Source organism: Pinus tabuliformis, chromosome 1_2 (assembly GCF_031772625.1).
Source record: "Pinus tabuliformis cultivar Carrire ecotype Pingquan chromosome 1_2, CPIR1, whole genome shotgun sequence".
Lineage (NCBI taxonomy): Eukaryota > Viridiplantae > Streptophyta > Pinopsida > Pinales > Pinaceae > Pinus > Pinus tabuliformis.
The window spans coordinates 911,607,331-911,629,187 of NC_142298.1; positions in this window are offsets into that span (position 1 = coordinate 911,607,331).

Genomic DNA, 21,857 nt, shown 5'->3' on the forward strand with positions numbered 1-21,857 from the left:
AACGGGAAAGCAGACAGTAATCAACACAATTCACCAGTCATTATAGTACTTGCAGGCCCAGAGTAAGCTACAACATGGTAGGCATTACAAGTGGATGGGGTTTTTATAGCAGTTTCATTTGGTGATCAAGTATAAGAAGGGCAGCACAAACAAGTTGGTTGATATGATTTAAAGGCCACCCATATCAAATATTACAACTTTGGGGACTCTTATGAACATGGAGTCATTCACCCATGATGCATATAGAGAGGCATATTCAGAAGATGAGGACTTTAAGGAGGTGTATCAACAGTTGCAGATTCAGATTCATGTGAACGATGGTGAAAGCACCGTTGACTACCATCTCCAAGAAGGGTTACTCTACAAGATGGATAAGCTATGTGTTCCTAAAGGTGATTGTTTGCAGTTGATTAGAGAGACTCACACCTCCAAGTTTGCAGGGCACTTTGGTGTAGGGAAGACCGTGACAACTTGCAGAGGTATGTGTATTGGCCCAAGATGCAAGATTAGGTAGCTAGGTTCATAAGTAGCTGAATGCTTTGTTGTACCAGCAAGCCTAGCAATAGGAAATAGGGTTTGTATCATCCTTTACCTGTACCTACTCCTCCTTGGGAAAACATTTCCATGGACTTTGTGGGAGGTTTACCAACAACCAAGAAGGTACATGACTACCTGTTCATGGTAGTTTATAGGTTCAACAAGATGTGTGTTCTGATGCCCTGTAAAAAGACCATCAACGGATAAGAAGCAACAAACTTGTTCTTTGGACAGGTTTGGGTGCACTTTGGGATACCAAGGAGCATCATTTCATACAAAGACACAATATTTCTCAGTGCATTTTGGACTACATTGTGGTAGAAGATAGACACAAAGTTGAAGAGATCTATAGCATTCCATCCACACAGATGGGTAGACAAAAGTAGTGAACAGGACTTTGGTGCAGCTTCTTAGGGGATACAGCCAGAAGCATCCGAAGACCTAGGATGAAAATATGGTATATATACAACATTCTTATAACAAGGTGGTCCAAACTTCTACAGGAAAGTCCCCATTTGAGACTTGTTTTGGATATTTTCCACCTTCACCTTTGGATATTGCATATGGGCAACAAGGAGGAGTGACGAAGGATCTTAGAGGAGATGCTTTGAGGGCTGAAAATTTTATAGAGAATATTAGGTAGATCCATCTACAGTTATAGGAAACACTGTAGAAGTTGTAGGATAAGTATAAGGTCAGGCATGATCAACACAAACCAAAGAAATCATTCAAGCTGGGAGATAGAGTATGGCTGCAGTTGAACAAGGAGAGGTTGTAGGGGCCTGGTAAGAAAATCAAGGCTCTAAGGTATGGTCCCTTTGAGATACTGGAAAAGGTGGGTGATAATTCCTATCGACTCAATTTACCACCATATATGTGCATTTACTCAGTTGTGAATGTAGAGAATTTGAAACTCTATGAGCCTTCCATGCTAGATTAAGAAGAGGAACATGTCCTACCTTTTGTGGAGGATTTAGCACGAGACGCTCAAACAAAGTTGACCGAAGATACATTTTTGCAGAAGAGGTGCAGAACTACAAGACAGGGGCAACATGACATTTGACAGATTGGGTTGAGGGGACAACTTCCAAGCAAAGCTAAATGGTACACCGGAGAGAAGTTCGACGAAGCATTTCCTCACCTCATTCAGTAAAATATTTTGGGGACCAAAAGCCTCCCAAAATGGGGAGGTGTGATCAAAATTGGATCATTCTATTTCTTGTCATTCATCTCAATGCATTTGGAGTGGAAAAGGTAGAGGAATCAACTCACATGATTGATTTTACCAACAGGACTCAGTTTGGCGAAACGGGGTCAGAAACCTTCAAGGAGCGTTTTGAGGCATCAAACAACGTTTTTTTGGGGTAAAAAATTATCGCTTTAACACTCATATTTTCATGTTATAGTTGGGTGTGTGGTATATTCTTTCCACGACTATTCGCATACACTGAGGGGTTATAGCGGAGGTGAAAGACCCCCCTGCTCATTGCACCAAGCGCAACAAGGGAGTCACAGGGGGGCACAACCCCCCCTATTTGGGGGTTTTAGGGGGGTGATAGCCCCCCTGTATGGGGCTTGAGGTAGTGCCCTTAGAAATTTTTTTTGGTCCCTATATTACGTGGGTGAACCTACCTATGGCTTTGTGTATGGGTTTCGCACATGGTTTTGGGCATGATGGTTTTCTACCCATTGTATTTTGTAGATCTGGCCAAGGGAACTACGATTATGTTATAATTCAGAATTAATGGATTGGGGTTTATGAATGTTTCGATATGTATATATATGTATTGTAGCATTGAAAGGAACATAATGGAAAATTAATCTGGTAGTCCCAGTTTTGGGATCCAGGGGAAAATATTTGTGTATTTGTTTTGTGTTTCTTGCCATTGTATATTTTATATTTTTTAAGAATTCATTTACAAGCAATTTATGTACAATTTTAAAACCTACAACTATTCTACACATAGAGACCTTTCCAATGGCGCAAGAAGCACATCAATCTAAGTCCACATGCAAAAGCTATGCCACTAAAAAATTGACCTTCCTGTTTTCACACCTATGGTTCGGGAGGATGTCGTGTCAACCCCCATTATTAATGGAAAAGGGGATAGACACTTTTTTGTGATGTAAAATACTCTCGAATAGTATATATTGTAACTCTAGTTAAGATTTGATGTAGTCAAAAGTAACCACTGGTAGGCTATCAGGTTGTGTTATAACAAGGCCACTAGGAGGAAGAGGCATTCCATTCTTTCAAGAGAATTTTGTTCCATAGATGAGAAAAGATATCTAGGAGAGATAGGAGGTATAGAACAAAAAGAGGATATGTGTACTATAGCAGCCCACGGGCCATAGTCATTACTTCTTTGTACTTATAGCCATATTTCCAGATAGATAAAGAGAGCGAAGCGGCCTCACTTTCCAGCTGGGTCTTATCCTGAAAAGGTTTCCCAGAAAGCATATTTTATGCCTTATGTGTGTGTGAGATTATTTTTTCATTCTCTACTTTTCTGAATAATTTCCATTCACATGCATGCACTAATTATAGTAAAATCTACAAATGTAGAATTTTAATAAAACTGTAATAGTGTAAAAATACAGTATTTTAATATATTATTATCAGATTTGTTGTGATGAACTATCCAGTGGAATATCCACGGAAATTTGCAGAACAATTATCCCCTTGAACAAATAAAGGATCTATTGATAAGCATTGTAAAAAATATTCAATCTTGGGCTCCAATGGCTCCTCTCCATCAAATGTGGTCCATGATTCTTTAATCTCCTTGGTCTTGTTTTTTTTAATGTTCTTCTTCAATAGGAGCATGAGAATATCTTCTTTGCAATACTCTTCCCAATCCAATATGAATATCAATTGGATTAAGAAGATTTGCTTGGATATTTTGTATCTCAACATTGTAAGTGGGTTGATTTACTTTATTGCTTGGGTTTGGAAATGGTTGTGTAGGCAGTTGAGTGGGAGTGGGTATCTGAAATGGTTGTGGTGGAGGTGGATTGGATGGATAACATTGAGTTTGGTATGGTGGATATTTAGGATATTGAGGGAAATAAGAAAAGACCATGGAGACCAAGGTGGGGTGCTAGGAAGATACCAAGGTTGAAATTGTGCATTATAGCTTCTATTAAAAGAGGAGGGGTAGTTCATATCTTGTTGATGTGAGTTGAAAAATTAAGGTTTCTCCATGTCTCCTTCTAATTTATTTTCCACATCGTATTCTTCTACGTGCACATGATCAAGTGGGGGGGTTTGTGGTGTTGAAGTTGTTAGGTTCATATACCAATAGGTGTCATATATCATGACTGACTTGGTTTAACTCTAAAATATGTTCATACCTTTGCTTGTTGCAAATGTTTTCCATATTTGTAAAAAATCTAAAAATTAAAAAATGTAAAGAGGGTATACCCTAAAAGAAAAATCAAAGGGTAAAGAGAATAAAGAAAAGGTCAAAAAAATGAAAGAAAATGAACCCCAACAAAAAGAAAAGACCATGAAAGTGTGCAAGCCTAAATGCAACTACTATTTACCTTATGCATAATAAAGATTGTGTGCAACTTGTCACCTATGCCACAATCCATGGTAACCAAACAACTCAATCTTGGTTATTTCATGTTTTAAATTTCCATGTTATAGAGATAGAGAATAAAAATCTGACCAAACTCTTTAATCTTGGCAGATAAGTAGATAGGTAGAGTGAATAAAAGGAGCTCAACAGTTTAATCTGAGCCCTTGGATGTAATAAGGATAGACTTAGATAGATATCACTATGTAAAAGAAAAGAAAGTGTGAAAAGGGTTCGCCAGTCTAAGTACACCCTAATAAAGAAGTGAAAATGCTAGGATAAAGTAGGTAGGGTAAGTAGATGATGGTTGCAGAATAAATTTGTGGTGAATGGTTAAGTTTAATGCTTAAATCTTTTGCTTTCATCACTTGGACAAAGCATAACTCACATTGGAGACAGCACATCAAGGAAACAAAGTCAAATTAATTAACTTCCTTACTCCATTTTTCCCTAAAAATTCACTAATTTCCCTTAAGTGCTAAAGGTACTTATAAACAAGTTAGAGAGGCTCAGAGCATTTCTCTGACTTTTGGAGGGACCGGACCCTCGGCCCAATGATTCGAAATACCTAAGTACTTATATACCCTTCATCAACATTTACCCCTCCATAAAATCATTCATTCTCCATATAAACCCTCATATTCACTTAGCCTAAGTCTTAAATGTGTATGATGAAAATGCTTTCAGAAATATTTTAACTTAGCGTGCATTCATATCTTACAAAATCATATTAATCCCTAATTAATATTATTATTTAACTCCCGAAAAAAAAATACCCCTTACCCGTATTATTATTACAAACCCAATAAATTATATATCCCGCGCCATGGTTGCAATATAACCTTAATAATGTTTGGTAATGGGATTAATTAGTCAACCCATGACTAATTAAGAACCCCCGACCCCCGCCAAGCTAAATAAAGGGTTAATTGACCATCAGGATTAATTAACAACTTTTGACCAATCACATCGCCCCCGAAGTAATTAAAGTCTTTAATTAAATGTCGAGCCCCTTCCATTAACTATTAGTCACTTCCCACCCCCGACCACCATCCAATCAGATCTCTTAGATCCAATGACTATCGCTCATATTGCACGAGCCTTTTGGTTGGACGTTAAACGCGCGATATGAGCGGTTTTCCCAAAAGTGTCGATGCTACGTGTCAACTGACTAGTGGAATCGTGCGGCCCTCCCTCAATACCACCAACCTCCCATAAGCGGTGCGATGAAACCCTCTTACCACCTCCCACAAATGACAAAACATCACATCGTCAAGATGACACCACCTGTCTTTGTCACTAAACCCGCCAAAATATTGAATTTGCATAAAAAAGGATTATAATCCATTCTTCTTCCTTTATCCAGAATAGTTCCATGCATGCATGCAGTACGTCCAAATCAACCAGTTCATCCCCAAACTGTCAACCACCTTGAATGCTGCCCTTCAACACTGCTCCAGTCCATTGTGTGCATCCTGAAAAAGTGAACATCCTTGCTAGTTTCCTAGAAACAGGTTTTTACCAGACTTTCTCCTAGAAACCCTGTTATATACTGAAAATTCCTCTAAATTTCTTTAAAACCCAAAATTTTCAGTATATTTGAGTTGCTAAGCTTAGTTTAAAAACTCCCAGACAGCTCTGTCTTCGACAACTTTATTGGAAATCCCAGTTTCGTCCCTGAAAACACAAGAACTAGGATGGAAACTCCCGTGGCCCTCAATGTACCTCCAGTCAATGCTCCCCATAAAGACTTGGATTACCTTCCATTAGCAGATAAATACTTCCAAATAAAGGACCTTGAACCTGATAAATGCCCCCTGAAAGTATATTGTCAATGCCGAGACGATTACATGAACAAGTTGGATACCATAGGACTTTGGGAATCAAATCTCCAAAAGTACATATTCCCTTTTGTGCACATTTTCCCAGACATTATCCACCAATGTCAGGCCAATTATAACCCTAACCTCAAAGCCGTAATGTCCCCCAACCAGTCAGTCTTGTTTACCATTACTACTGATTCAATTAACGAAATGTTACAGCTTCAGCCCGGCCAGAACCTCACCCCCATTTCCATTGGAGAATTACTTGAAAAATCCACCAAAATGTCTAATTCTAAACTCAGCCGTATTTGCCATATCTTCATGGATAAGAATCATCCACCCAAAGATCCCCCTCCCTATCTGACATGTTTCTTCACTGAGATGGGCCAAAATATTATTAATATGATTGATTCTATTATGGGTTTGAATACTAGTGAGTATGTTGATGAATTGACCCTAGTTCTCATGTCTATCTTCACCCATGGACAACCTCCTGTTGTCAAATATGACTATGCTACATTCATTGTTGAAAAAATCCATGACCAGTTCATGAGGCTAGAAAATGAGAGAGTGTTTAAGTATTCTACAGTCATATATCACCTCTTCCTTTACTATCAATCTGACAAGTTCCCTTTCTCTGTGCATAAGCTTGATATAAAAGGTAGCCCTAGGTCAGTCATTTTCTGGACCTCTATTTTTCACTACTCATCCTCTTCTCCCTATTCATACATAGACTTCATTGATCAGTTCGTCCATCCTGTAACTACCATGCTGACAAGAAGTTCTCCTCCCAGAATTAGTGATGATATCAAAATAATCCTTCAGTTGTCAAAGCATTATAGGATAGGTGACTGGTACTTATACAAGAATCATACTAAGATCAAAGTCTATGGGTGTGAACTGCCTCCATTCAAATTGCCCAAATATGTCCCCATGAGATTATTTACCCTGGAGTACTACAGGAAAATAATCAACTCTAATCAAATCCATTTCATGAAAGCAAAGAAGAAATCCCAGCTGAGAATCAAAGACCACTTAGGCCCATTTGTGTGCAACAACAGAAAGGCAGGGCAAGAAGCAGAAGAAATCATAGAGAGGAGGATGCATTTAAAGAAAAGATTTGCTTGGGCCTATGATCTTCACAGTTTCATCTGTGATAGAAGGATAAAACACAAGTTGTCACCTTATATCCATCACAGCATCCTTGAAATAGAACAATATGCCAATATGAATGAATGGAGGGAAGGGAAATTGATAGACCAAGATAGTGATAAACTTGAAGTTGAGAATGTGATGAAAGATTTGGAGAAAAGACTTGACCTAGACTCCTTTGTACAGGTGCATGCAGAGTCTTCCCAAAATCCAACCCAGGAAACCAGTGCTCCCATAGTCGAGCCTTCACAGAGGCAAACTCAAAAAATAGGTCCATCTACATCAGAACAACCATCTACATCAGAACAACCAGAGACAACAGAACAGCCAGAGAAATCAGAGCAGCAGCCTGTAATCTCTGTAGAGTTGGACCCACCACAGCCACATCCAACTCAAACTAATATGGGAAATCCTCCAGTACTACAAACTCTTCTAAATGAGGAAAAGAATCTAAAAAGGGGCAGGGAAGCAGCTACCCCTCTAAGCATACCCACAGATCAACCCTTTGCTAAGAGGCAAAGGATGAATCCATATTCAGAGGAGGAATTCATTGGAGAAACTATAGAAAGCATGAGAAAAGAAGGGATAGATAGTTTACAAATGTTCCCAACAGGTGGGACACCCTCAAGTTCACATAGGCAAGAGCTAGAAAGACAACAGAGCATAGAAGTTTCATCTCTCAGGTCTTCTTCTGAGAAAATTATAGATATAAAGGGGAAGTTTAAATAAATCAAGACAAAGAATGAGCAACTAAATGCCCAAGCCTGTGCTCAGTACTTAAATATGCCCCCTACAAACCAAACCAGATTGATGTCAGCCTTTGACATCAAAGAGGGCAAAATGAAAATGAGTTTCCTAAAGCCCATAGTGTTGCAGCCAAAATCCTTGGTAGATTATCTCAAAACCGACTTTGAAGTCATGGCTAAAGACATCCACCCTATTGATCAGATCGAACTACACAAGAAAATAGGTGAGATGGTCTACTCAACACTGACCAGCAAAGCAATGATGGCTCATAGATTGCAAAATTCATTGAGGAACACTACAGCCAAATTGCAGCTGGAGAAAGCCTCCTCACAGGAAAAAGATAACAGGATAAAATCACTGGAAGAGTTAGTAATTGAGTTGGGTCATGACCCAAAAGATGTTAAGGCAGTAGAAAGCTTAGTGCAGTTGAAGTTGCCACCACTCATTCACCCTCAGACTGCTAAAGTGATAGAGAAGAAAAATGAAGAACTTATGGACTTGGTCCTTAAGTTAAACGAGCAACTGAAGGAAACAGAGTAGGAATTGGAGAAAGTAGTGCAGTCAAGGCAGAGTGAGTCGACCACACAGCCTCAAACTGTAGTGCCAGTAGTTTCAATAGCAGTCCCTTCTACACTGGCAACTGTTTTAGCACCAAACATTCCTTTGGCAACAGCTACACCCATAGAGGCAACAGGTACATCACAGGTAGGTACACCTACACAGAGCACAGAGGACTTGATTAAGTCAATGGAAGAAATGAAACTCCAAGTAACAGAGCTGCAGAAAGTAAAAGAGAAATTCACTACTTTGGAGCAGAAATATGATATATCAAAGATGAATTATGTAGAAGAAATAATGAAAAACAAAGGCATGACACATCAAATTAAAGCATTGGAGAAGGATCTATCATTTGAAAACCCTTTGACAGACATCAGGAAAATATTGTGGACCAATATCATTGATTCCATCAATGATATTTGGTCATCAATTCAAATTATTTTTAAACAGATTGATTTAGTAAAGCTTGCTCTTGAAGAAATTGAGAAGACCAGAGAAGAGCTAGGTAGGAAACCTGAGGAAGCTATCAGATTAATCAATTTTCTGAACAGTAAAAACAGGCAACAGTTAGAACAATTAGACATTGAGGATAGGACTGCTACCATCCTCGAAATAAAGAAAGTGTTGACCAAAAGGAATCTAATGCAAGGCCTGGAACGAAGATGTCAAAGCATGCAGGAATATATAGATGAGTTCATGAAGAAACTTGACATCTTAAGAATGAAAGGACTCCCCAGTCCTTTAGTCATCAATGATAAGTTAATGGTTCAGATTGAGTACATTAACAAATTACATCAGTAGGCTTACAGTCAAGCTAGTTCATCTTCAGCCAAGGCATTACCAATAGGGAAAGTGTTGTACCATGGTTTAAAGAACCTCTTTTTCATTGAACATGAAGTAAAGCACTTATTCCCAGTAAAGCCCAATTCTGTAAAATATACACAAGCAGATGAAATTTACAGGAAGCTAACAAAACCAAAAATACCAAAGGATGATTGGTGGACCAACATGACTGACATCTTATAAATTACCATGGTAAACAGTGAAGTAAATAGAAATAATTACCACAGTAAATTTTCGTAAAACGGATGAATGCTGGTGAACAGGTAAAGAGTATCAGTTACAGGTGAAAGAGTATCAGTTAAAAAGATCAAATCAGATGTCTAGCACAAAGTTACTAAGACAACAGCAAGATGCAGATTCATAGAGCATGCCTTCAGCTCCTTCAACAAAAACAGGGACAACAAAAATCAGTTCATTATTTGTCACTATATTCGAAACCATCTGTCTCTATATTTGTGTAAATAGATATTTTATTTTCCTATAATAAATATCATTTAGTTATAAGATATTTTGATGTAAATTTTGTATAAATACTTCTCTATTCAAAGTATTAGGGGTGGATTCAAAGAGATTTCTATAGACATTTTCTTCTAGAATTGAAGTGCTATTGTACCAAGACTTGTGTGGCTTGCTGGATCAAGGAATAAAGTAAAGACTGTTCACGAGATACTTGTGTCAAACAGAAATCAAATAAGTATTCTATATCTCTTGTTTATTATTGTTTTTCCTCTATTTATTAATAATCATATGTGTTTTCATAAAACCTGAATGATAAACGAGTAATGATTTTTCAAAAATTGCTTTACTGCACTCTGTTTTAAACTATTTATCTTCTCAATGTTTTCTGCTAGACTATCATAGTTAGGGAATTCTTGAATGCTCCCTTACTTCATAGTTTATCCCTTTGGTCCAATTGAACAAAGAATTCTTAATTTCCCTTTGTTGATAGGCCTCTTCTATTCCTCATTTTGACCCCGGTTAAAGGATTCTTGATTGCCCTTTCTCCCTGGTTAAGACCTTCTCATTCACCTGAACCTGACATTTGCCTTTTGTTTTACTACCTCGCCCTATGAGTTTTCCCTTTACTAAATGATCTGATCCAGTTAAGCCATCACTCTATTGACTCCATAGCCCAATGGCTTGAAGACCTTGCTCTATCCATCTGTTCCCAGAATTCCACCACTCTCAAACAAAACAACCTTGAACATTAATAACTAGCCTAATATCACACCAAAACAAAGCTAAATTATAAAGAGAGAGCCCTCTCTGAGTACAGATTGGCTAGATTCTGTACTTAAAATATTGGTTTGTGGTTACCTCAGACCCCTTTCCTTCTTCCCATAACTTCTAAGGAAAATCTGAGTGATAACATAGTGGCGACCATACTAGGGAATGAACAATTCCTCAGTTGAAATAAACCTTTAAGAAACCAAAAAGTTTGATTTGAAAGCATCTTAGAGGATTTTAGAAGTTATTTTGGAAATTTTATATAAGAAAATTCATAAAAATTTGAAATCTAGCTTCAGAAAGGACTCGTTACACTAGGGCTAATCCTGATCCCAATCCACCACCTGTGTTTGAGAATCCTAACTTGATTCCTAGAATCATCAGAAGACAAGAAAGCTCAGTAAGTCCCAGACCTTTGTTCAGATCACATTCATGTCCTGTTAAACGGATTTCCCTAGAAGATCTTCCTTTCGATGAACAGTTCGAACTCTCTCTGTTTAGAACCTCATCTGACAGTGAATTATTAGATCTAGTCCAAGATCCAGAGTTCCTCAGAGAACTTGAAATTCAAAGAGCCAATTTTTTAATTGATCAGTATTTGCAAAACTCTTCTTAGTCATCCCTTACCACTGAAAGCATACCTGAACTTTCTGAAACCACCTCAATTTCTACTAGTTCATCATTATTTCCTCCCTTTTTTGAAATCCATTCCACTCCCCCTTTCACCCCTTCACTTCCTCTCCCACTAATAAACACCCAACATCCCTCCACCACTTCTAGTTCCTCCTCTACAACACAAACACCTCCCATTACCTCAACTCCTGGTTCTACTCTCACCCAACCCAGAACAATGGCCAGCGGATATGCTCCCCTGGTGCTCCCTGCTAACCTAGGTGCAATGCCTCAAGACTATCAGAGTAAGATTACCACCTTTGATGGCACTGGAACCTACACTTCTCAAAAACACACTAATAAGATGACCGATTACTTTGAAATATATGAGATAGACACTGTTGATGTTCAAATGAGAATTTTTGTTCAAGGTTTGTCTAGAGAAGTTAGAACCTGGTTTAGAGCTTTAACAACCAATAGTATAGATAGCATACGAACTCTCTACCAACAATTCTTGAACAGGTGGGAAAAAAGGAAAGACCCCTTTCAGATTTTATCTGAATACGAGAACCTTAGAAGGGGACCCCATGAAACCATCCAGGACTATTGCACTAGATTTAATAATGTTTATAGTGCCATTCCACTCGACCTTAGGCCCCCTCCTGGTTTAGCCCTAATCAAATTTTCTGATGGATTTGATTCAGAGATGGCTTTTCAGTTGAGAGAAAGAAATCCCCCCACTCTAGAAGAAATGCAAAGCATAGTTGTAAGTGTTGAGGCCAATCTACTTTCTAAACGAGCTAAAGCTAGAAACGAGAGAAGAATACCTACAAAAGATGAAATTTCACCCTTTGAACAAAAGCTTGATGCTATTGTTAAAGGAATGGAAAAATTGTTTGATAGAGTTGATACAATTGAAAGGAAATCTCCTTGGGATGGCCAGTAGGCCAATTGGGGGAGAAATCCTAATTTTAGGAAAAATCAGAATTAGAACACTGGTAAGAATATTCCTGACCAGAATATCATACCACCATTCCAAGAAAACTATGCAGAAGCCTCTCAATCAGAAGACCCTGAGCAAGACACTCAGATAAATTTAATGGGTCTAGAGGGGGAGGAAGATGTATTTCTAACTCAGGATGACCAAGAGTCTCATATACTCCAACAATTTCAGACTCAAACAGGAGAATCATTTGATTTCAGACAGGGGTATGACTCTGCCATCTTTGAAGTACATAAGAAGTATAACCTGAGAAGTAGAAAAAGTACTGATAACCCTTAAACAAACCAAAAAACAACTCCTAATCAACCTAAAAAAGGCAAAACAGGTCCAGTGACAAAAACACTTCAGATCCTTTCAAGAACTAATCAAAACCCTTCCAGCCCCACCATAGAAGATGTGTCTAATAACCAACCCAATAATAAACAACCTTCCACTTCAATTCCCTCCAAGGAAACAGTGGAAGAACCTCAAAATATCACATCAGAGAAATCAGCAAAGGATGTTTCAAATCCTGAAATAGAAGAAAATGTAGGAAACATTTCATCCAGAAACCCAAAGGTTCAAACCGACAAAACAATCCTACCCTTTAATCTAGGAGTAGAAGTAGCCAAGCTTAAAATTTCGGTTCCTTTGACAGAACTGGAAAAACATGATGTTTACAGGTCTCAAATAAACAAATCATTAAATATCATTGAAAATGCATATTCTGTAAATATCTTTGATGACCAGCCTGAGTTGATTTTTGGCCCTAAAGTAAATGGGAAACCACTAGAAGGAGGGATACCACCTTTCTATGTCAGTCTCAATATCCATGATAATATTTTTCATTGTTATCTCAAAATTAGTTCCTGATAGGCTGCTGATCAGGTAGACCTTAAGTAACTATTTCAAACCTACTTTTGGCTGAGGCTTAGCCTCCTCAACCTGAGAGGGCTCTCTCAAAGGATTAATGATTTTTTATTATGAGTAAGATGGCTAACTCTTATGAAACAAATGTAAAAATGTAAGTGGTGGAAACACAATTAGAAAGTATCCATTGGGCTTATGGAGTCAGATATGCTTCAGTATTGACAGTAAGGTTAGCTTTACATAGAAGTCAGGGCATTTAGAACTCAATGCATGTAGAATACACCAGAAACACATAGGACCAACACAGTTTACAAATGCATGAAGGAAATTAGAGCACTGTTAGTGATTTCTAAGTAATCACACATTCATACCACTGTAGATAATAGGAAGAGAACAATACAAGACATTCAGAGCATCAAATTCCTTCTTATTCCTGAGAAGCAAAGCCAAGGTACTGTATTACTAAAAACAAAGTCTTTACATAAAGCCAAATATGAGAGCTTTTCTGACTAGTTTTCCAACCCTTTGTACATTAGATATTCTCCTATATATAGAGCCCTTTACATGACTTATATTCCTCCTCTAGGATGAGGAAAATTCGAATTCTACCTAATCTGACACCTATTGACACTTAAAACTAACTATTAAATGCAAATGACAGCTAACTAGCAGTCCTAGAGACCTAAAACAATTAGGAGTGTAACTCCTCATTATGATTAAAACAACCTTATCTAGGAATTAAACACTCCTTTTGACACCTATAACTCCATGAATTCGAATTTGATGGTGCTCATAACCCTCCAGCTGGCCCTTGATGACTCATCCTTTTACTACTCCTAGAAACTAGGAGACTGTTCCTTGCTCTGTTCTGGCTTAAAAATAGGTCTTGGGACAGAGCTCATATCTTCTCATAAAAAATGTATTTGGAAAAACTGAAGGAGGCTTTTGTGAACTAATCCGTGCTGAACAAAAACCTCTCTTGGGTTTTTGAAACACCTTTCCTACCACCCATAATGTGTCTTTGAAAAACAGGTGTAAAATAGAGAAATATGCTTGTGAAAAACTGCACCTACAACAGTTTCGTAGTGCAAGTATGGTCCTTCATTTCTCCCAGATCATAATGGATTTGAAGAAAGTGGAAGAGGTTTTTTTACTTCAGTATCTTAGGAATGAAACCTCTTTCACTTTTCAGAGATGAGTTTTTAACTGCTCAAAAACTCTTCTAGAAGTTGACTGGTAAAAACAAGGAGACAAAGTTCCTCCCTTTTTGCTTTTGGTCTCCACAAGGATCTTCAAAATAAATTATCCCTGTTGTTTTTCATAAAATTGCATGGATTATCATGTTTTACATACACTTAAGACCTTGTCCATATATACATGTGAAGACAAAACCATTTAATGCTGTCTGATGTCTCATGAAAAATACTAGCTATGAAATGATGACCTCTTATATAGCTAAGAGTTCATAGATATCCTTCCTTCACTTGATTTTCCTTTTTTGGATACTTACACCTTGTAAATTCTCCCCTTTCGAACATTCCTCTTCAAAAATATTTCCATTTGTAGCGCTCTACGAAACTGCTGTGTAATTTTAAAAACACAGTTTGAGGCCAAAACTTTAACTCTTTTGATCTTTCTTTTCCTTGTAATAGCTTTTCCATCTGCCATGAAGTTGTCCAAAACTGAAAACATAGACACCATTCTTTTAAAGTAAACTTCAAAAGGAAATCTATCAAAATTTAGGACTTAACCATACTTGCTATGTGATTTTTCTTAGTTAAGAATGTCCTTCATGTTGGCTTAGTTGTGTCTTCAGATCTTCAATTTGCCTTTTCAATTGCATGTTTCCTTGCCCTTTCCTTGAATTGGGCAATCTCAAGGTTGGTAGACATCAATTTCCTTTTTGACTTCCTCAAAGCTACATTCTTCTTCTTGAGTGCTAACTGCCTTGCTTGAGTTGAAATGGAGAACTCTGATGTATGCTAACCCTAAGTCTGCCAAGTGCTTCTTATGCATGAAAGGAACACGAAAGTGACCAAGACAAATTCTTCCTTACCTTACCCCTTTTCTTTGAAATTTGTTTAGTGATAACATGCATAATGCCATGTTTGACTCTGGTGCCTCTCACAACCTCATGCCCAAGTCTGTTCTGGAGAAACTCAACCTAGACATCACTAGACCCTATGGGATTTATTTTCCTTTGATTCTAGTCAAGTGGGGTGTTTAGGTCTTATAAAATATTTATGTGTTTCATTGGTTCAATGCCCTGCAAAAACTATACTTATGGACATAGTGGTAGTTGACATTCCACCCAAGTATGGATGCTGTTGTCCAGAACCTGGGGTGCCAAACTTCAGGGATCTCTACAATTAGACATGTCATACACTACCATATCTGTTTTTGGACAACCAAAGAAGTTATATAGAGAAACATTAATGAAATATGTAGTGAGTAGTCAGGAGAAGCCTCAAAACTTTCCCATTTACTCAATACATTCTGATATGGATTCCTTTATTCTCTATAATGCGGAAATAAATCCAAAAAATTGATAATCTTAAAGATTTAGCAATAGAACCAAAAGAAATTCTAAATGATAGATCAACTGTTCAAATTCAAGAGATATCAGATGACAAAGAAAAACCAGATGATAAAGAAAATCCAGATGGCCTAGTTAAAAAAGACTACACTACCCCAGATACAAATTATGAACACGAAATTTTATGGCATCTAGAATTTGATGGTTCGATAAATAAACTAGGTGTAGGTGCAGGGGTGTGGGTCTATAACTTAGAGAATGATCATGCAGAAGGACATGCCTATAGGCTGAATTTTAAATGTACAAACAATATGGCAGAATATGAAGCACTCCTGCTAGGCCTCAAGTTAGTTAAGAGATTAGGAGCCATAAGGGTATCAATCATGGGAGATTCTGAATTGATAGTTAAACAAATAAAAGGAACTTACATAACCAAAGATCCTAGATTGGGATATTACAGAGGGACAGTCATAGAAATCCTTAACACTTTTTTAGAAACCCAGCTTGCAACTATTCCTAGGAAACACAACATGCAAGCTCATAGCCTGGCTATGTTTGCCAGCACCTAAAAATTGCCTTTTCAGCCCAATCATCAGTACACTACTGAGATTAGGAACAGGCCAGCCATCCTTGATAATCTTAAGAACTGGCAGGTTTTTGATAGTGATAAGCAGATTAACAATTTTCTAACTTTAAATGAGGAATTTTCTAACATTAAGATAGACGTAGACCTGGTTTTGAATTTTGATCATACTAATGAGGTAGACATTAACAATCTGGATGAGAATTCAATAAACATGCTTCACCCTACTAAATTTTCACAAGAAGAAATCAAAGACCTGAAACAAATGGACTATATGAGATAATTGAAGAAGAAACAGAGGTTATAAATCTGAAGGATAACCATTTACCCAAAGGATTAACTATTTTGGAGGATTTGTTCGACTCTAATGACATTCCGAAGAAACCCAAAATGGAGTCTTTAAAAGTAAACATCGAAGAGTATAACTTAGGAACACAGGATAATCCCAAATTGATAAAATTGTCAAAATCTTTACCTCCTGATCAGAAGCTAAAGTATGTTGAACTTATGAGGGAATTCCAGGATGTTTTCACCTGGAGTTATGAAGATTTGAAATCCTATGACACCTCAATCATTCAGCACACTATCCCTTTGAAAGAGAATCAAAAGCCCTTTAAGAAAAAACTCAAAGAATTAACCCTGTGTTATTAGCATCATTCGAGAAAGAAATCAAACGCATGTATGAAGCAAGAATCATTGCCGCTATCAGATTTTCAGAATGGGTATCTAACCTAGTACCTACTAGGAAGAAAACATGGGAAATAAGATTATGTGTTGACCTGAGAAATGTGAACAAAGTCTCACTTAAAGATAACTATCCTTTACCCAAAATGGACCATATACTGCAAAAGGTAGTGGGTTATTCTAGAATTTCACTTTTATATGGGTTTTCAGGTTATAACCAAATCTTAGTTCATCCTGATGACCAAGAGAAAACTACATTCACTACACCATGGGGTACCTTCATGTATAACTAAATGCCATTTGGACTAAAAAATGCAGGAGCAACTTTCCAAAGAGCAATGGAAATTGCCTTTTCAAAAGAGATTCATGATTTTCTTGTTATATATCTTGATGATCTCACTATTTTTTCCAAATCAGATCAGCAACACCTAGAGCATCTCAGGCAAGTTTTTCTAAAATGCAGAAAATATGGTATTTCCTTAAATCCAAAGAAATATTTATTCGGTTTAGAAGAAGGAAAGATGTTAGGTCACGTCATTTCCAAAGATGGCATCCGAATTGACCCCTCTAGGATTGAAGCTATTTTGCAAATACCTCACCCAAGAAACATTAAAGAACTTCAGGCATTTTTAGGAAAAATAAATTTTTTAAGAAGATTCATCTCTAACTTAGCTGAATTAATTAGATTATTGAATAACATGTTAAAAAAGGATTCGACCATTAAATGGGCAGTTGAGGCTAAACAATCATTTGAAGAAATTAAACTAGCCTTAACTCAAACACTAGTCCTCACAAGTCCCAAGTTTGATAGAGACTTCATTATTTTCTCTTTTGCATCAGAACACACCATAGCCGCAGTTTTACTACAAAAGGATGATCAAGGATGTGAAAAACCAATAGCCTTTTTTAGTAAAGCTCTTAGAGATGCCTCATTAAAATATAAAATAATGGAGAAACAAGCTTTTGCTCTAGTAAAGGCTATTAAAGACTTCAGAGTATATATTTTGTATTCTCATGTAGTAGCTTATGTCCCAAATGTTGTAGTCAAAGATATCTTGACACAGGATGGAGTTGATGGAAAGAGAGGTAAATGGATAGCTACTATTTTAGAATATGATATAGAGATAAAACCTACCAAGTTAATTAAAGGACAGGGGTTGGCCAAACTCATGGCAGAAACAAATTTCCAAGCCCTAGACATAAATCTGATTGCAGAATTGGATAACGAACAGGAGATGGCGACTCCACAGATCAGCCAGTCCTTTTTAGATTCCCCCTAGTATGCTGATATAATATATGTTCTACAAAACCTGAAGGCTCCTCCAGGGTTATCCAGAACTAAAAGTAGGTTTTTGAAAATGAAAGCATCAAAATTTTGCATTATGGATAATACTTTGTTTTGGAAAAATCATGAAGGAATTTTGTTGAATTGTTTGTTAAAAGAAGAAGCTGACAAGGTACTCCAAGAATTTCATGCAGGAGATTGTGGTGGACATCTCTACTAGAAGTCAACTGCTGATAAAATTATAAGGGCTGGTTTTCACTGGCCAACCTTCTTTGCAGATGTTAAAAAATTTGTAACTTCCTGCCACAAATGCCAAACCTTTGAAGGCAAAAGAAAATTGTTACCTTTACCATTGAAACATATTTCCACCGAGAAACCTTTTCAACAATGGGGTCTTGACTTCATTGGGGAAATTCATCCACCCTTTTCTGGCCAACATAAATGGATATTTACTGCAACTGACTATTTTAGTAAGTAAATAAAAGCTATTCCCTCTAGAAAATCCACAAACACTATCATCATAGGATTTCTAGAGGCCAATATTTTGTCTAGATTTGGTTGCCCAGATAAAATTATCATAGATAATGCTGTAGCCTTTAAGTCGAAGAAAATGATTAATTTCTGTAACAAGTATCATATCACACTGGGTCATTCCACAGCCTACTATCCTCAAGGGAATGGACTTGCAAAATCTTCCAACAAAATTCTAATTAATATTATCAAAAAACTATTGGAAGAGAATAAGAAAACTTGGAACAAAAAATTGATCAATGCTTTGTGGGAAGACAGGCTTACAACCAAAAAATCTATTGGAACCAGTCCCTACGAGCTAGTATATGGCATGGAGGATGTTTTTCCCTCATCTTTGAGGGTTCCTGTCATGAAACTACTTCAGGAAGCCCAAGTGGAACCAAATGATATACAAAGGAGAATTAACCAGACCATCCATTTACAACAAACCAGAGAGGAAGTGTACCAAATATCACAAGTGCTACAAGAAAAACTCAAGAAAATATTTGACTGAAGGACCAAAGCAGAAGATTTCTATCTGGGAGACAAAGTTTTAAGATGGGATTCCAGAAGGGAGGACAAAGGAAAACATGGGAAGTTTGACTTCTTGTGGAAAGGACCATATATAATATATGCTTTCAGAGGAAACAATGCATATTTTCTTAAAGAGTTAGATGGTGCAGAACTTGAAGGAGGACCAGTCAATGGTTGGATGTTGAAACATTACTTTGATCCCAGTTTTTAACTCTGATTAGATTTCTAACTATACATAATATATCCTTTATAATATTCAGTGTTGATTGGATGGTAAATTGTGAAGTTGAAGCCTGAAGAGAAGGCCCTAAGCTTCAGAAGTATTATTGTCATACATACAAATAATGCATCAAGCAAGAGGAAGATTGTAGAGCACAATCAAGATCTTTCAAGGGCCATTGGTCTACAGTTCTTGACATTTCACAAGGAAATGCCATCCCCAAGTGAAGCCGCTATTAGGTTCCTATACCAATAGGTGTCATATATCATGATTGACTTGGTTTAACTCTAAAATATGTTCATACATTTGCTTGTTGCAAATGCTTTCGATATTTGTAAAAAATCAAAAAATTAAAAAATGTAAAGAGGGTATAACCTAAAAGAAAAACCAAAGGGTAAAAAGAATAAAGAAAAGGTCAAAAAATTGAAAGAAAATGAACCCCAACAAAAAGAAAATACCATGAAAGTGTGAAAGCCCAAATGCCACTACTATTTACCTTATGCATAATAAAGATTGTGTGCAACTTGTCACCTATGCCACAATCCATGGTAACCAAACAGATCAATCTTGGTTATTTCATGTTTTTAATTTCCATGTTATAGGGATAGAGAATAAAAATCTGACCAAACTATTTAATCTTGGTAGATCAATAGATAGGTAGAGTGAATAAAAGGAGCTCAATAGTTTAATCTAAGCCCTTGGATGTAATAAGGATAGACTTAGATAGATATCACTATGTAAAAGAAAAGAAAGTGTGAAAAGGGTTGGCCAGTCTAAGTGCACCCTAATAAAGAATTGAAAATGCTAGGATAAAGTAGGTAGGGTAAGTAGATGATGATTGCAGAATAAATGTGTGATGAATGGTTAAGCTTAATGCTTAAATATTTTGCTTTCATCACTTGGACAAAGCACAAATCACATTGGAGACAGCACATCAAGGAAACAAAGTCAAATTAATTAACTTCCTTACTCCATTTTCCCCTAAAATTTCACTAATTTCCCTTAAGTGCTAAAGGTACCTATAAACAAGTTAGAGGGGCTTAGAGCATTTCTCTGAATTTTGGAGGGACGAGAGTACTTAAATCCCCTTCATCAACATTTACCCCTCCATAAAATCATTCATTCCCTTAATAAAGCTTTTCCTAAGTAAAATCCTATTTTACTTAGGGAAATTAAAACATTCTCCATATAAACCCTCATATTCACTTAGCCTAAGTCTTAAATGTGTATGATGAAAATGATTTTAGAAATATTTTAACTTAGCACGCATTCATATCTTACAAAATCATATTAACCGCTAATTAATATTATTATTTAACTCCCGAAAATAAACTACCTCTTACCTGTATTATTATTACAAACCCAATAAATTATATATCCTGCTCCATGGTTGCAATATAACCTTAATAATGTTTGGTAATGGGATTAATTAGTCAACCCATGACTAATTAAGAACCCCAACTACCGTCCTTTCAGATCTCTCAGATCCGACAGCTATCGCTCATATCACGCGGCCTTTTTGTCGGATGTTAAACGCACGATATGAGCGGTTTTCACAAAAGCGCTGATGCTATGTGTCAACTAACTAGTGGAATCGCACGGCCCTCCCTCAATACCACCAACCTCCCATAAGCGGTGTTATGAAACCCGCTTACCGCCTCCCACAAATGACAAAACGTCACATCATCAAGATGACACCACCTGTCTTTGTCACTAAACCCGCCAAAATATTGACTTTGCATAAAAAACTATTATAATTGATTCTTCGTCCTTTATCCAAAACAGTTCCATGCATGCATGTAGTACATCCAAATCAACTAGTTCATCCCCAAACTGTCAACCACCTTGAACGCTGCCCTTCAATGCCACTCTAGTCCACTGTGTGCATCTTGCGAACATGAACATCCTTGCCAGTTGCCAAGAAATAGGTATTTACCAGACTTTCTCCTAAAAACCCTGTTATATACTGAAAATTCCTCTAAATTGCTTTAAAACCCAAAATTTTCAGTATATTTGAGTTGCTAAGCTTAGTTTAAAACTCCCAGACACCTCTGTTTTCGACAATTTCATTGGAAATCCCAGTTTCGTCCCTGAAAACACAAGAACCAGGATGGAAACCCCCATGGCCCTCAATGTACCTCCAGTCAATGCTCCCCATAAAGACTTGGATTACCTTCCATTAGCAGATAAAGACTTCCAAATAAAGGACCTTGAACCTGATAAATGCCCCCTGAAAGTATATTGTCGATGCCGAGATGATTACATGAACAATTCGGATACCATAGGACTTTGGGAATCAAATCTCCCAAAGTACATATTCCCTTCTGTGCACATTTTCTTGGACATTATCCACTAATGTCAGGCCAATTATAACCCTAACCTTAGAGCCGTAATGTCCCCCAACCAGTCAGTCTTGTTTACCATTACTACTGATTCAATTAAAAAAATGTTAAAGCTTCAGCCCAGCCAGAACCTCACCCCCATTTCCATTGGAGAATTACTTGAAAAATCCACCAAAATGTCTAATTCTGAACTCAATCATATTTACCATACCTTCATGGATAAGAATCATC